The sequence below is a fragment of the Urocitellus parryii genome, chromosome 16, assembly GCF_045843805.1.
Source record: "Urocitellus parryii isolate mUroPar1 chromosome 16, mUroPar1.hap1, whole genome shotgun sequence".
In the NCBI taxonomy this organism is placed as follows: domain Eukaryota; kingdom Metazoa; phylum Chordata; class Mammalia; order Rodentia; family Sciuridae; genus Urocitellus; species Urocitellus parryii.
Window position 1 is genome coordinate 13722681 of NC_135546.1, and position 13751 is coordinate 13736431.

A 13751-nucleotide genomic window follows, 5' to 3' on the forward strand; every position below is an offset into this window, starting at 1 on the left:
ATGAGAAGGGCTTATCTCTGTGAGAAATAAAGTCCAGTGGTCCATTTTCAGAATATAGCCTTAATTGGATCCAACTGTAGCCATTTTAATTATGGCCCTTCCTTTTGTCCACCCCAATTTTTAAATCACCCCAGCTCCTCCAATTAGGGCAAGGGGGAGCGCTGCAATAGGGATAAAAACAGGCAGACATCCTGCTCAGAGATGTTTCCTCACCCGATTCCCTCTGAGGGCACACCCTTCTACACAAGAATAATTTTTTTGCCTTGCCAACCCACTTTCAAGCATATGTTTGATTTCTTGCAGCACCTCAGTATTTCTAACACTCCATCCCTGTCCCAGGCCTCTCTTGGGATCTTGTGACCTCCCTCATTTGGACACCACCACCCTAGCAGCAAATAAATGAAGCCATGAAGCAAAATGAATGAAACCATAAAGCATCGGGAACCCATCTGGGATGCCATTTGGACCCCATGTCAGAATATTTCATGTGACCAAAAATCCCAGCAAATAGGGTTCTGTAGTGACACTAGAAAAGCTTGAGAAGATGGAGAGCTTGCCAGAAAGGCCACAAGAGTGAAAGGCTCAAGGCCTGAAGAAAGATCTCTGGGCAGAGAATTAGCTGGTAGCCACAGTGGCACAGATAGAACCAGAGCAGGGAGAACTCGGAGGTTAGGCAGGCCAAGCCCTAGGTCTCCTGCCATAGCAGCCACCTAGCTCACTCCTGGCATGAACTGGACATGCCTTTGCTTTCAGTGGCTTCAGCTTTGAACCTATCTCTGTTTCTGTTGTGCACTCTGCTGTCCCTATGCTCTGAATCTGTTAGGAGAGAAATGAGGGAGAGGGAGAGGCAGACACACAAAAGCTCTCTTCCAGCTGCAAAATAGAAATTCCTTTTTCCTCTGCTCCATAGGGGAAAAATCCTACATCCAAACATGGTACCAAACGAATCTTAACTCTCCCTAAGGTCTTTTTTTTTTTTTTTAAGTCCTAAATGAATGCATGATTTTTCCCTAAAGAAACTGTGATAATACAATTAGTGATACACAGAGGCCTAAGCTGGGAAATGCCAGCCCTTCCCACCGCCCAGCCACAGTCTCCATAGGAGTGAGGCTTTGAAATGAAGAAACCTATTGTCCCTGGGGAGCGAAGCTAAATCACAAATCCCAGCAGAGTGGTGATCCTGAAACCTCCCTTTGTGAAGGCAGCAGCGCTGGGCCTTATTCTTCTCTTGGCTTGTTTAAGCTTCTGTGGGCTATAAACACTGATCACCATACAGCACCTTAGTAATATAAATCATTTGTGGAGTTCTGAGAGGGAATCTCCTTTTTAGCCTCAAACTGAGGGTGAAGCACCCAGAAAATTGCTGATTGTGATCTGCAAATGTGTTTAGAACTCTAAATTGATATTGTCCAATCAAAATATAAAGCAAGCCTCACGTACTTCCAAATGTTCCATTAACCACATTGAAAAAAGAGGTAAAACTAATTTAATTATGTATTTTCTTTATCCCAATATATCCAAATATTACTTAACTATATAATCAGTATAAAAGGTATTAATGAAATATTTCACCTCCTTATCCTACACTAGGTCTCAAAGTTGGGGTGTCTTGTAGATTTCACTCTTACAGCACATCTCATTTGAAACTAACCACATTTCATATGACATCCATGTGTGGCTAGTGGCTAATAAATAAGAGGGTGTAGTTTTGAAGTTTGCAGATTATATCTAATTTGATCTTTGCAACCAGCTCCCTGAGTAGGCTTTAGCAACATTATTTCATAGATGACAGAGTCTGGGCTCAGACAGAATTAAATGAGTTGCTGCAAATCTAGCACCTCTATCTCTTGCCTCTTGGTCCTATGTGCCTGTCATTCCCCTGCACTAAGCAAAGCAAGACAAAAACTTACCAGTAAGATACTTACAAAACCAGGTGCCGTATGCTAAATAGCCAAGAGATTGAAACACCCTAAATTTTCTTTGACAGAAAAATGGACAAACAAAATGTGGTCTATCCACACGGTGGAATATTCTCAGCCTAAAATGGAAGGAAATTCTGATACCTGCTACCAACAGATGAATCTTGAGGATATTCTGTTAAGTGAAATGAGCCAGGAACAAGAGGCTAGATGCTGTGTGAGTGCACATCTATGAGGTACCTAAGTAGTTGGATTCATAAAGATAGAAAGTAGAAAGGTGGTTTCCAGGGGCTGGGGCAAGACGTGTGGAGTTAGTGTTTAGTGGGGACAGAGCTGTAGTGAGGGAAGATGGAAAAAGTTCTTAAGCTGAATGGTGGTGATGGCTGCACAGAATGTGAAGGTTATTTAATGCCACTAAACTTAAACATGGTCAAATAGCAATGTATTTTAACACAATAAAAAAATTGTTCAAGGCTCTGGGTTTAATTCCTAGCATCAAAACAAAACCAAAAAAAAAGTTATTAAAAAGGTGTAGGTTCAACATCATTCTAAGTGGAGAAAAATTGAAGGCATTCCCTCTAAAAACTGGAACAAGATAGAGATGCCCTCTTTCACCACTTCTATAGTTCTTGAAACACTGGCCAGAGCAATTAGGCAGACGAAAGAAATTAAAGGGATACACGTAGGAAAAGAAAAATTTAAATTAGCACTATTTGCTGACGATATGATTCTATACCGAGAAGACCCAAAAAGTTCCACCAGAAAACTTCAAGAACTAGTAAATGAATTCAGCAAAGTAGCAGCATATAAATCAATACCCATAAATCAAAAGCATTTCTGTTTATCAGTGACCAATCCTCTGAAAGGGAAACGAGGAAAACTACCCCATTTACAATAGCCTCAAAAAAAAAATACTTGGGAATCAATTTTATGAAAGAATTAAAAGATCTACACAATGAAAAATACAGAATCATAAAGAAAGAAATCAAAGAAGAATTTAAAAGATGGAAAGATTTACCTTGTTCTTGAATAGGTAGAATTAATTTTATCAAAATTACCCTACTACCAAAATCACTATACAGATTTAATGCAATTCCAATCAAAATCCCAATGGCATTCCTCATAGAAATAGAAAAAGTAATCATGAAATTCATCTGGAAAAATAAGAGACCCAGAATAGCTAAAGCAATCCTTAGCAGCAAGAATGAAGCAGATGGCATCACAATACCATACCTTAAACTATACTACAGAGCAATAGTAACAAAAACAGCATGGTATTGGCACCAAAACAGTTTGGTAGACCAATGGTACAGAATAGAGAACACAGAGACTAACCCACAAAATTACAATTATCTTATATTAGACAAAGGTGCCAAAAACATACATTGGAGAAAAGATAGCTTCTCCAACAAATAGTGTTGGGAAAACTGGAAATCCATATGCAATAAAATGAAATTAAACCCCTTTCTCAATCAAGCACAAAACTCAACTCAAAATGGACCAAGGACCTAGGAATAAAACCAGAGACCCTGTGTCTAACAGAAGAAAAAGTAGGCCCTCGTCTTCATCATGTTAGACTAGACTCAAACTTCCTTAATAAGACTCCTATAGCACAAGAATTAAAATCAAGAATCAATAAATAGGATGAATTCAAACTAAAAAGTTTCTTCTCAACAAAAGAAGCAATCTGTGAGGTGAATAGAGAGCCTACATCCTGGGAGCAAATTTTTACCCTCACACATTCAATAGAGCACTAATCTCTAGGGTATGTAAAGAACTCAAAAAGCAAAACACCAAAAAAACAAATAACCCAATCAATAAATGGGCCAAGGACCTGAGCAGACACTTCTCAGAAGAGGATACAGAATCAATCAACAAATATATGAAAAAAAGTTCATCATCTCTAGCAATTAGAGAAATGCAAATCAAAACTACTCTAAGATTTCATCTCACTCCTGTCAGAATGGCAGCTCTTATGAAGACAAACAACAATAAGTGTTGGCGAGGATGTGGGGGGAAAAGGTACACTTATACACTGCTGGTGGGACTGCAAATTGGTGCAGCCAATATGGAAAGCATATGAAGATTCCTTGGAAAACTGGGAATGGAACCACCATTTTACCCAGTTATCCCTCTCCTTGGTCTGTACCCAAAGGAATTAAAAACAGCATACTACAGGGACACAGCCACATCAATGTTTATAGCAGGACAATTCACAATAGCTAAACTGTGGAACCAACCTAGATGCCCTTCAGTAGATGAATGGATAAAAAAAAATGTGGCATATATACACAAAGGAATTTTACTCAGCAATAAAAGAGAACAAAATTATGGCATTTGCAGGTAAATGGATGGCATTGGAGAAGATAACGCTAAGTGAAGTTAGCCAATCCCCAAAAATCCAAATGCGAATGTTTTCTCTGATATAAGGAGGCTGATTCATAGTTGGGTAGGGTGGGGAGCATGGGAGGAATAGATGAACTCTAGATAGGGCAGAGGGGTGGAATAGGAAGGGATGGGACATAGGGGTTAGAAATGATGGTGGTATGTGATGGACATCACTATCCAAAGTACATGTATGAAGACACGAATTGGTGTGAATATACTCTGTATACAACCAGAGATATGAAAAATTGTGCTCTATATGTGTAATATGAATAGTAATGCACTCTGCTGTAATATGTAAAAAATTAATTTAAAAAATTTAAAAAAAAAGAAGTTGTAGGCTCTGTGCTAAATTAAATTTTACCTGTATTATCCCATGTCACACTCACAGCCAACCTACTTCTTAAAACAATTATTGGTATGAGCCCCAAGTTAATGATGAGGAAGTCATGGTTTAAACACAGTAAATACATAATTCAAGATTTCACTGCTAAACCAGCCAGGATTTGAACTCGGGGAGTCTGATTTCTAAGCCCGTGTTTTAAGTCTGACCTCCTCCCCAAAACCTCTCTGGTGGTCCTCAAATAGAAGTAATCCAGGAAGGAAATGGAAGTGACATTTGTTATAATCTATTCTCAACACAATAGTCGCAAACCCCCCTTTAATACATAAACCACTCTCCCTTCTCCAAACCAACTTGGAATAAAACCCAGCGTCTTTATTGCCTCCCACTTCAAGGATACGGACCCGCGAGACCCCTCCCACCTCATCTTCAGCTCCTGCCCTGGGATCACTGTGCTTCGCCTGCCAGTCTCGGTCTTTCTTACATCTGCCAATGTGTTGGCATTACAGCGTTCTTCCACTGAGCTCTGCCTGCCCAGCTCTTCCTCTCATGCGGGTCTCATTCCCTCATTGCACAGGCCTTCCTTTCCCCTCTCTCTAAAATCAGACACGCTTTCTGGCCCTATGCCCCAAACTCCCTATTTTCTCCATTGTCCTTCACAGTATCTCGACTGGTTGGCATTATAGTAAGTCCTTGTTTCTCTATTTCATGTCTTTCTGCCTCCCCTTGCTTAGAGGTAACTTTAAGAGAACAAGGATGTAGCTTTCACTGCTGTAACCCTGAGCCCCAAAATGGTACCTGGCACATAGTAGATGCTCAATAAATATCTGTTGAATGAAGGACTGAATGGATGGTTCCAGTGAGTGCTTCAGATGATCTTCACATACAGTGACCAACTATCCTGATTCACTAGGGACCGAGGGGTTTCTGGGATGAGAGATTTTGGGTGCTGGCACTAAAGAAGTCCCAGGCAAACCAGAAGGAGTCAGTCAACCTGTCCTCAAAACATCCAGCATTAAGCGCTCCCATTTTACAGAAGAAGAAATGGTGATTCAGAGATGAAGGAGCAAGAAAGGACAGGAAAGTGTGTCTTGTTTTATTTAGAGAGAGGGGGGAAAGAGCTCTAACCAAAATGAACTTGGAGTTCCCTCCCAGCAATCTGATCTTGTTTATTTTGTAATTCATGAATATGTAATAGTATCAGTCTAGCTCAAAATGTCACTTCCCCCCAAAACCCAGTCATCCCAACCAGGATTGGCTTATATTCATCTGCCCATTCAACCAAGCTCCATCACGGTTCCGTAGGCACTGGGGTGGTAGTGATGGGCACTGTGACACTTGGCTTCTGTGACACTCACTTTTTTTTTTTTAATAAATTTTATCATCTACATGTGAGGTTTATAATATCATGTTATAAGATAAATATAGACAGCAAAATGGTTGCCATAGTGACGCAAGTTAACATATCCATCATCTCACATAGTAGCTTTTTGTGTGTGACAAGAGAGCTAAAATAAAGTTCTTGTTTAATTTTAAAAAATCCTAATACAATGTTATGAACATAGTCCTCATGTCATACATTAGATCTCTAGACTTGTTCATCCTACATGGCTGCTATTTTTTAATATTTATTTTTTAGTTGTAGGTGGATACAACACATTTATCTTATTTTTTAATGTGGTGCTGAGGATAGAACCCAGTGCCTCGTGCATGCTAAGTGAGCGCTCTGCCTCTGAGCCACAACCTCAGCACCCCCCAGCGCCCCTCCCCCTCTGCTATTTTTTAATCCTCTAATCTACATTTCCTCACCCCCAACCCCTAACACCCTTCCCACAGTTGCCCATAGCACTCTAGGCTTTCTGAGTAACTAATGATTGAGCAAGAGTAGGTCTAATGACTCCCAGATCCCCAAGATTAATATTGATTTTGACCATATCCTTTCTAGGCCCTCCATACTGCTAGTATTATTCAGTTTAACCTACCCATCTACACTGTCGCCCAGGCTCAAAATATCTCAGGCAGGCCACTACTCACTATTCAGAGTATGCAGCTTGGGCTTGAAGCCCATCTCCTCTCCTACTCCCCAGATCTCCCTCCATAAGGTCAAAATTCAATTGCCAGCAGCCAGCTAATTTCTGCCATATGGCAAACAGGGAACCCAGAGGGTCTTGGAGACTGGTCCACTTCTCCTGCACTCGTGACAGACGCACCTTCTCTCTTTGTTACAAGGAAAGAAATCTTTTTTTGGTGGTGGTAGGGGGTTAGACTAGAACCCACAGGTCTTGCCAGTACCACTCATATCATGACCTTCTGGCCACACCATTCCCCTTCCTGAGGTTCTTGATCCTTTTCTCAAGCCCTGTTGGAATGTCCCCTATTGGCCAATGCGAGGTCACCACATGTGATTTTTTAGGAAAGGAAGATGAAGGGACTCCTACTCTGAGACACATCTGGTATCAGGCAAGCCTGAATTTGAATTTCATCTCTATCATCTGCTGCATGGTTTTGCGCAAGTTACTTTAAGATCGCTGTCTTTTTCCAAGGGGAAGTAACTGTACCTATCTCATAGAGCGATTACAAGGATTAACTGGAACAAATGGCAGATAGTGTGCATTCAATTCATATTAGCTGTCAGTATTATTACTAGCAAGGGGCTGGGAGGCAAAATATATCCAGATTCAGTTCTCAAATTTCATACTAATACATGGAGGGTGTGCTCTTAAGACACCAAACAACCAAATAAAAGGCTGAGAAGGGTCTCTTCATCATCCAGATGTTCGGTAGATGGACAACATATAACATTCTTCAGCTTTCTCCCCCATCAATATTTTACCTTCCCCACCTCCTTCTGGGGATATTATAAATAGCTAAGTGAGATTGTAAAATGTTCACAGGGCTTTTTTCCTAACAGATATGATTACTTCAAAATGTAAAACATCTGTACAGCATAACTACCATGAACAGAGTTTTAGGGAGGGAAAGATAAGCTGAGGAATTAAAAAAAAAAAAAACTTACAGTACATTTTATAAGAGAAGAACCAGTTTCCTAAAGGGTAGTTATTTCAAAGCCAAAACGAAAGATAAACAACCCCATAGAAAATTAAGAAAAGGGTAAACAAATGCTCAACAACTTATCTAATAATAAAAGAGATGCAAATTCAAATGACAATAGATTTTTCACTTAGGAAGGTATCAAAGATTAAATATTAAATCTGGCCCAAATTAACAAGTTTTTGAGAATGGCCAATCTTGTGCACTGATCGAGATAGAAGGTATGCTTTAAAGGCAACTTTTCTTGGAGGACAATTTGAAACTAGCTATTAAATGCTTACATCTGTTGATTCAGAATCTTTCCTTCAAAAACATTCACCCATACATACAAAGATATACGAATAAAGATTTCCAGTAAAGCATTATTTATATTGTCAAGACAATTAAAAAAACAAGTAAATGGCCACCAGTAAGGTTTGAATGAGACATGATAGTATAGCCATAAAATAGAACTCTCTCTAGAAACTGAAAAGACTGACACACATATCCACATAGAATTTATACATAAATGTTCATAGAAGCATCATTCACAATAGACCCAAACTAGAAAAGCCCCAAATATCACCTACCAGTAATCAAATAAAATGTGTTATATCCTAAGGGGAATATTATTCAGCAATGAAAAGGGAACAAAGTACTGACACATGCTACAGGATGGATGCACCTTGAATGAACCTTGAGAATTTTATCCTCATTTAAAGAAGCTTTAAAAAAGGATTTTACCATTCCATCTGAATGCAATGTTCAGACAAGGCAAATCTATAGAGGCAGAAAATAGGTTAGCCATTGCTGGTGTTAGGGATGAGATTGGTGGTAATTGAAAAATGGATACAAGGAGGGTTTTTTTGTTTGTTTATTTGTTTATTACTAGGAATTGAACCTACAGGCACTTTAGCACTAAGTCATATCTCAGCCCTTTTTTATTTTTTTCTTTTGAGACAGGGTCTTACTAACTTGCTTAGGGCCTCTCAAAGTTGCCTGAGGCTGGATTTGAACTTGAAATCATCTTGCCTCAGCCTTTAGCACCTAGCACAAAGAGATTCTTAGAGGTGATAAAAAATGTTCTAAAATTAAACTATGGTGTTAGTTGCATACCTCTGAAAATGTACCAAAAATTCAATGAGTGAATTTTATGGTATATAATTTATACCTCAGTAAACCTATTTGTAAAAACAGAATGAGGTAGACCAATAAATTCTTTTCTTATAATTTTTAAAAAACATATACAACACTTTTATACCTTTATTTTATTTATTCATTTTTTTGTGGTGTCAAGGATCAAATCCCGGGGCTGGGGATGTGGCTCAAGCGGTAGCGCGCTCGCCTGGTATGTGTGCGACCCGGGTTCGATCCTCAGCACCACATACCAACAAAGATGTTGTGTCCGCCGAGAACTGAAAAATAAATATTAAAAAAAAAAAAAAAAGGATCAAATCCCCGTGCCTCGCATATGTTAGGCAAGCGCTCTACCACTGCGCCACAACCACAGCCCAATCAATAAATTCTTACATGCCAAGACGTATGAAATAAATTGTTAAATGCTTTCTTAAAAAGAAGCAAATGTAAATATTATCAAATTATTACAGCACTCATAAAAATATATATTAGCATACACTTAGAAAAAAATTCTGAAGAGTTCCACACTAAACTGGTTAACAGTGATGTTCCTCCAGGAACATCACTTCCTGCTGATTTGCTTCTAATATATCTGATTTTTTTAAAATTAGGTACCTTTGGATATATGTTTGAACATTTTCATAATAAAATGTAGTGAGGAAAGTGGGTGTTACTTTTATCATCTAAAATCAGACACAGGAAGTATAGCGCAGTGGTAGAGTTTGTGCTTATCAAGCACAAGGCCCTGGGTTCAATCCCCAGCGCTACAACTACACAAAAGAAAACATAAAACACACACACATACACACACACACACAGTGTAAAGATTAAAACAAATAGGTAAATAAAAAGGAGTTGTTGAAAACTGACTGTTTGGAGACCACCTAGTTTCCACTGAAGACACCACATCTGGTCACGAGCTGAATGGAATCTCATTCTCTGAGCTCAACCACAGTCTGGAAAAAAAACCTCTGAAAACCACCCAGCTCTGTCTTACTCTCATTCCGAGTTCCCCAAGTGAACTATAACTAATTCTGTTTCCAAGCTACCTTGAAGCTAGAGAGAATGAGAGCCCTGGAGAGGTATATCCCCAAGTGCCAACCAATTTTGAGACACCACAGTTTACAAAGCAATTTCTCATGGATTCTTCCAAGTCTGATAAAATCATCAGATTAACAGTTAAGCTGAAGAACAGGCCATGGGCTGTAGGACCCCACACCAGACAAAGACACCAGGTAGGCCGGATGGATGTGCTTGACCCATCCTGTCTTGATTTCCAAGTTCAGACCCTGGCAGCTCAATGAACTTCAGTCATGTTTACTTAACTTTTTATTGAAGTATGTTATAATAAACACACAGAAGATGTATGTAACATTTTAATTAAGCATTGAAGCTCAAAGATAATCTCTTTTCTAATGGAACCACAATGGCATTTTTTTTAAGAATTTTTTTTTTTTAGTTGTAGATGGACAAAATGCCTTTATTTTATTTATTTATTTGTGTGTGGTACTGAGGATCAAAACTAGTGTCTCACATGTGCCAGGCAGGTGCTCTACCACTGAGCTACAGTGCCAGCCCAGTGCCACCTTTTGTATTTGTTTCTCCTGATCAGAGATGAGTGTAGGGGCTAAGCTAAGAAGAGTCTCTCAGCCATGCTGGTCCCTTCTCCTCCAAAGTCTGGACAAAGGCAGGTGGGAGTGTTGTGGGGAGCAGTCATGGTTTTCCCAGCACTAAGAGATACTCCCACCTAATGTCTCAGAGAACAGGAGCTGAGAAGGGAAGCTCTCCAGGTGCCATGAAGAAGGGCACAAAGGCCCTCCACACGACCATAGCACCTGAGAGCAGGAAGCCCGTTTATCAGTCCGCCATGTAAGCCCAGTGCTTGATGCATGAAGGCACCCATGTTAGAATAAATGTGGATCATCTGTAATACAGAAGGTGAAGGCAGAGCATCCTGGAAACCCAGGCCATAGGACAGAAATCCCAAGGGTTTTTGCGAGGGCTACCGCTAGCTCAGTTTACTGAAGCTGATTGAACAAAAAGATGCCCAGCTCTCTCTGCACACAGCTCCACGACACAGCGAACTGCGTGGTGAGCAAAGCCTGGACTAGATTTGTAGGCTCCTCTTCTCAATCAGTTGCCCTTGTGGAGGGGTCACCTTGTACAACCAACAGAGGTGGCCCCGCATTATATCATTCCTTGTGCCCACTGGAAGCACCAGTCATGTAGACCATGGGTCTACATGGGCTTCTAGAGGGTTCCCAATTTGTCCACCAGAAATGAAAAACAAAGTCCTGAGAAAATCTTGTATGGTCAATGAATACCTGCTGATTAACTACAGGAGCATGCAATCTCAAACTCTGCAGATCTTTCATCTGAGAATTTTCTGGATCACTGCAAGAGCTCCCAGCTGGTCTCACTGCTTCCCTTTGCCTACCAACAATCTATGTCCATATTCTAGGATGAGGAATCATTCTAAAGCAGAAAGACGAGCATGTCACCTCCCTGCTTAAAATCTACAAATGCACAGAGAACAGAAAACAAGCTCTTAATGTGGCCCTCAAGGCCCTATATGACCATGTTCTGGTCAACCTGTCATACCTCTTTTTGTGACCTTCTTTGCCTTGCTGACCTTGCTCCTGATGCACCTAAATTTCTTCCACCACTTTTCTTTTCTTTCTTTCTTTCTTTTTTTCCCTAAAATTCTTCAAGATTGTTCCTGCCTTAGGCCTTTGCACTTTGCAGAATCCCAGGCCTGGATTCTTTTTCTCAGCTTTTCGAATGACATTTGGATGATCAACTCAGAGAAACTTTTTCTGTTCTCTTATCAAGAACCATTCATTCTCTATTCCATCCCTCAGTTTTATTTTATTTTTAATTGTTACTATTACCTGAATTTACTTTGCTTATTAGCCACTGTCCCTCCCTTCCTCAACACATACATACACACCCACATATGCCCATACACACACATATACACACATTAAAACACAAGCTCCTTTTCTGGCATCTAGAATACAACATAAGTTTAATAAATAATTCTGAAGCAATGACAATAATCATAATTGCAGTGGGCTGGGGATATAGCTCAGTTGGTAGAGTGCTTGCCTCACATGCACAAGGCCCTGGGTTCAATCCCCAGCACCACAAAAATAAATAAATAATCATAATTCGCAAAAACCTTAGCAGTTTGCAGAAAAAAAATACTCATTCTGATTGCTTTATTTAATCTCTAAAACAGGCATATGGGGCAGGTAGCATAATCCTTATTTTATAGCTGAGAAACAGAGCTTCAGAGAGGCCAAGCATCTTACCAAAGGCATACAACAAGAAAGATGCCTCTGAATTCAGAGATCCCCCCTAAGTTGACTGAAACATTCAACAGAGCTTCCCATTCACTGAGCAACAATTTACAATAGATGAGAAGAAAAGCAGTTATTTGCAGGATCAAGTTAAGCTCCTAGACAAAAGAAAACATGAAAGCTATGAAACCATTTTAGAAGTCATCAAAATAGACAATTATGTAAAATGAGCCCCTCTGACATCCATGATGGTAAAGCTGCAAAGCACTCAGATGTCATATCTCAGTTCTGATCTGTGCTTATAGAATTCCCTGATTCAAATGAAGGGAGGGAGGCAATATGGAGAGATCTGGAAACGCTGTGTCTCCATCCAAGAGCTGCAGAAAGGAACTATGACTAATAAGGAAAATTCACTGTAGGAAACTAACCACACACTATAAGGGGATCAAATTGGTCACCCTTCAGACCAGAAAGTTGAAGACACAAAAACCATGCTATGTTTAAAACTATCTTCTGAGTGCTGGTTTAAAAAAAAAAAAAAATGAGAGCTGCATGCACATACGAATCAGTAACAATAAATCCCACCATTGTGTACAACTGTAATGCACCAGTGAATTAAAAAAAAAAAAAAAGAGTCAAATATCTCTGGAAGGCCAAACTGAAGTGGCCTCCCCAAACTGAAGGGGAGCTGAGTAGTTGGGAGGGAAATATCTCACTCTATTTATAACACTTTATATGCTTTGCATATTATACTGTGTGTCTATATTTCCTATTCAAAATATAAACTAAATTTAAACAAACAACCCAAACAAAGAAGACAAAAGGGTCCAGGAATTGATGTCAGCAGGTTAGGCCTTCCAGCTCCCACCTCCCTATCAGATAAATCATCTTTTCTAATCCAAATAAATGTCAGCAGTGATTCTTCTTTGGTCTTGCTGAAATCTAACCTATTTTGACTTTAAATCCCAGAATCACAGACCCCCTTCTCCAGAGGATTCATGTGGCCCAAGGAAGGGATGAGATTTTTTTCAAGATCCCCTAAAAAAATTTATAGCAAAATGGAAGCTTGAATATAGCCGCCCCCCACACACACACACACACACATCTCCAGTTCTGAGTTCCTTCTGCAATTTCAAGCCCTCCTCTGCTCAACACTGTGATGATTAATGTTAGGTGTCAACTTGGCTGGAGTAAGGGATTCCTAGATAGCTGGTCCAGCATTATTCTAGGATGCAACCATGGGGGTATTTCCAGAAGTGATCAGGATTAGAATCAGGTGACCAAGTAAGGAGATCCACCCACCAGTTACAGGGTGAGTTAGTACTTACTGGGTGCAATTTCACTTCAAGATGAAGGCAGTTGTGGAGGAAGATGGTGGTGATCATGGTACAATGTCATGAATGCATTTAATGGCACTGAACTTAAATGGTGAATTGTATATTACGATCATTTTACCACCATTAAAAAAAATTGACAAGGCTGGTGCTCATTAACTGAGTCTCCCAAACCCCAAATCCAAATCCATGTTCCTTAAATGATAGCCCAGATCTAGCACCTAAATGAAAACACTGCTACCTTTAAAACAAACTGAACTTTTAAACTACAGATAAAAGTCACCTGGCCAGTTCTGTGTGT

The 13751-nt window shown here is 39.8% G+C and overlaps 1 protein-coding gene across 3 annotated transcripts in view; it reads right to left on the reverse strand.

Moving 5' to 3' along the window:
- Positions 1 to 13751, reverse strand: part of Srgap3 (SLIT-ROBO Rho GTPase activating protein 3) — a 244862-nt gene that overhangs the window by 199230 nt on the left and 31881 nt on the right. The gene's annotated exons all lie outside the window — the stretch shown is intronic.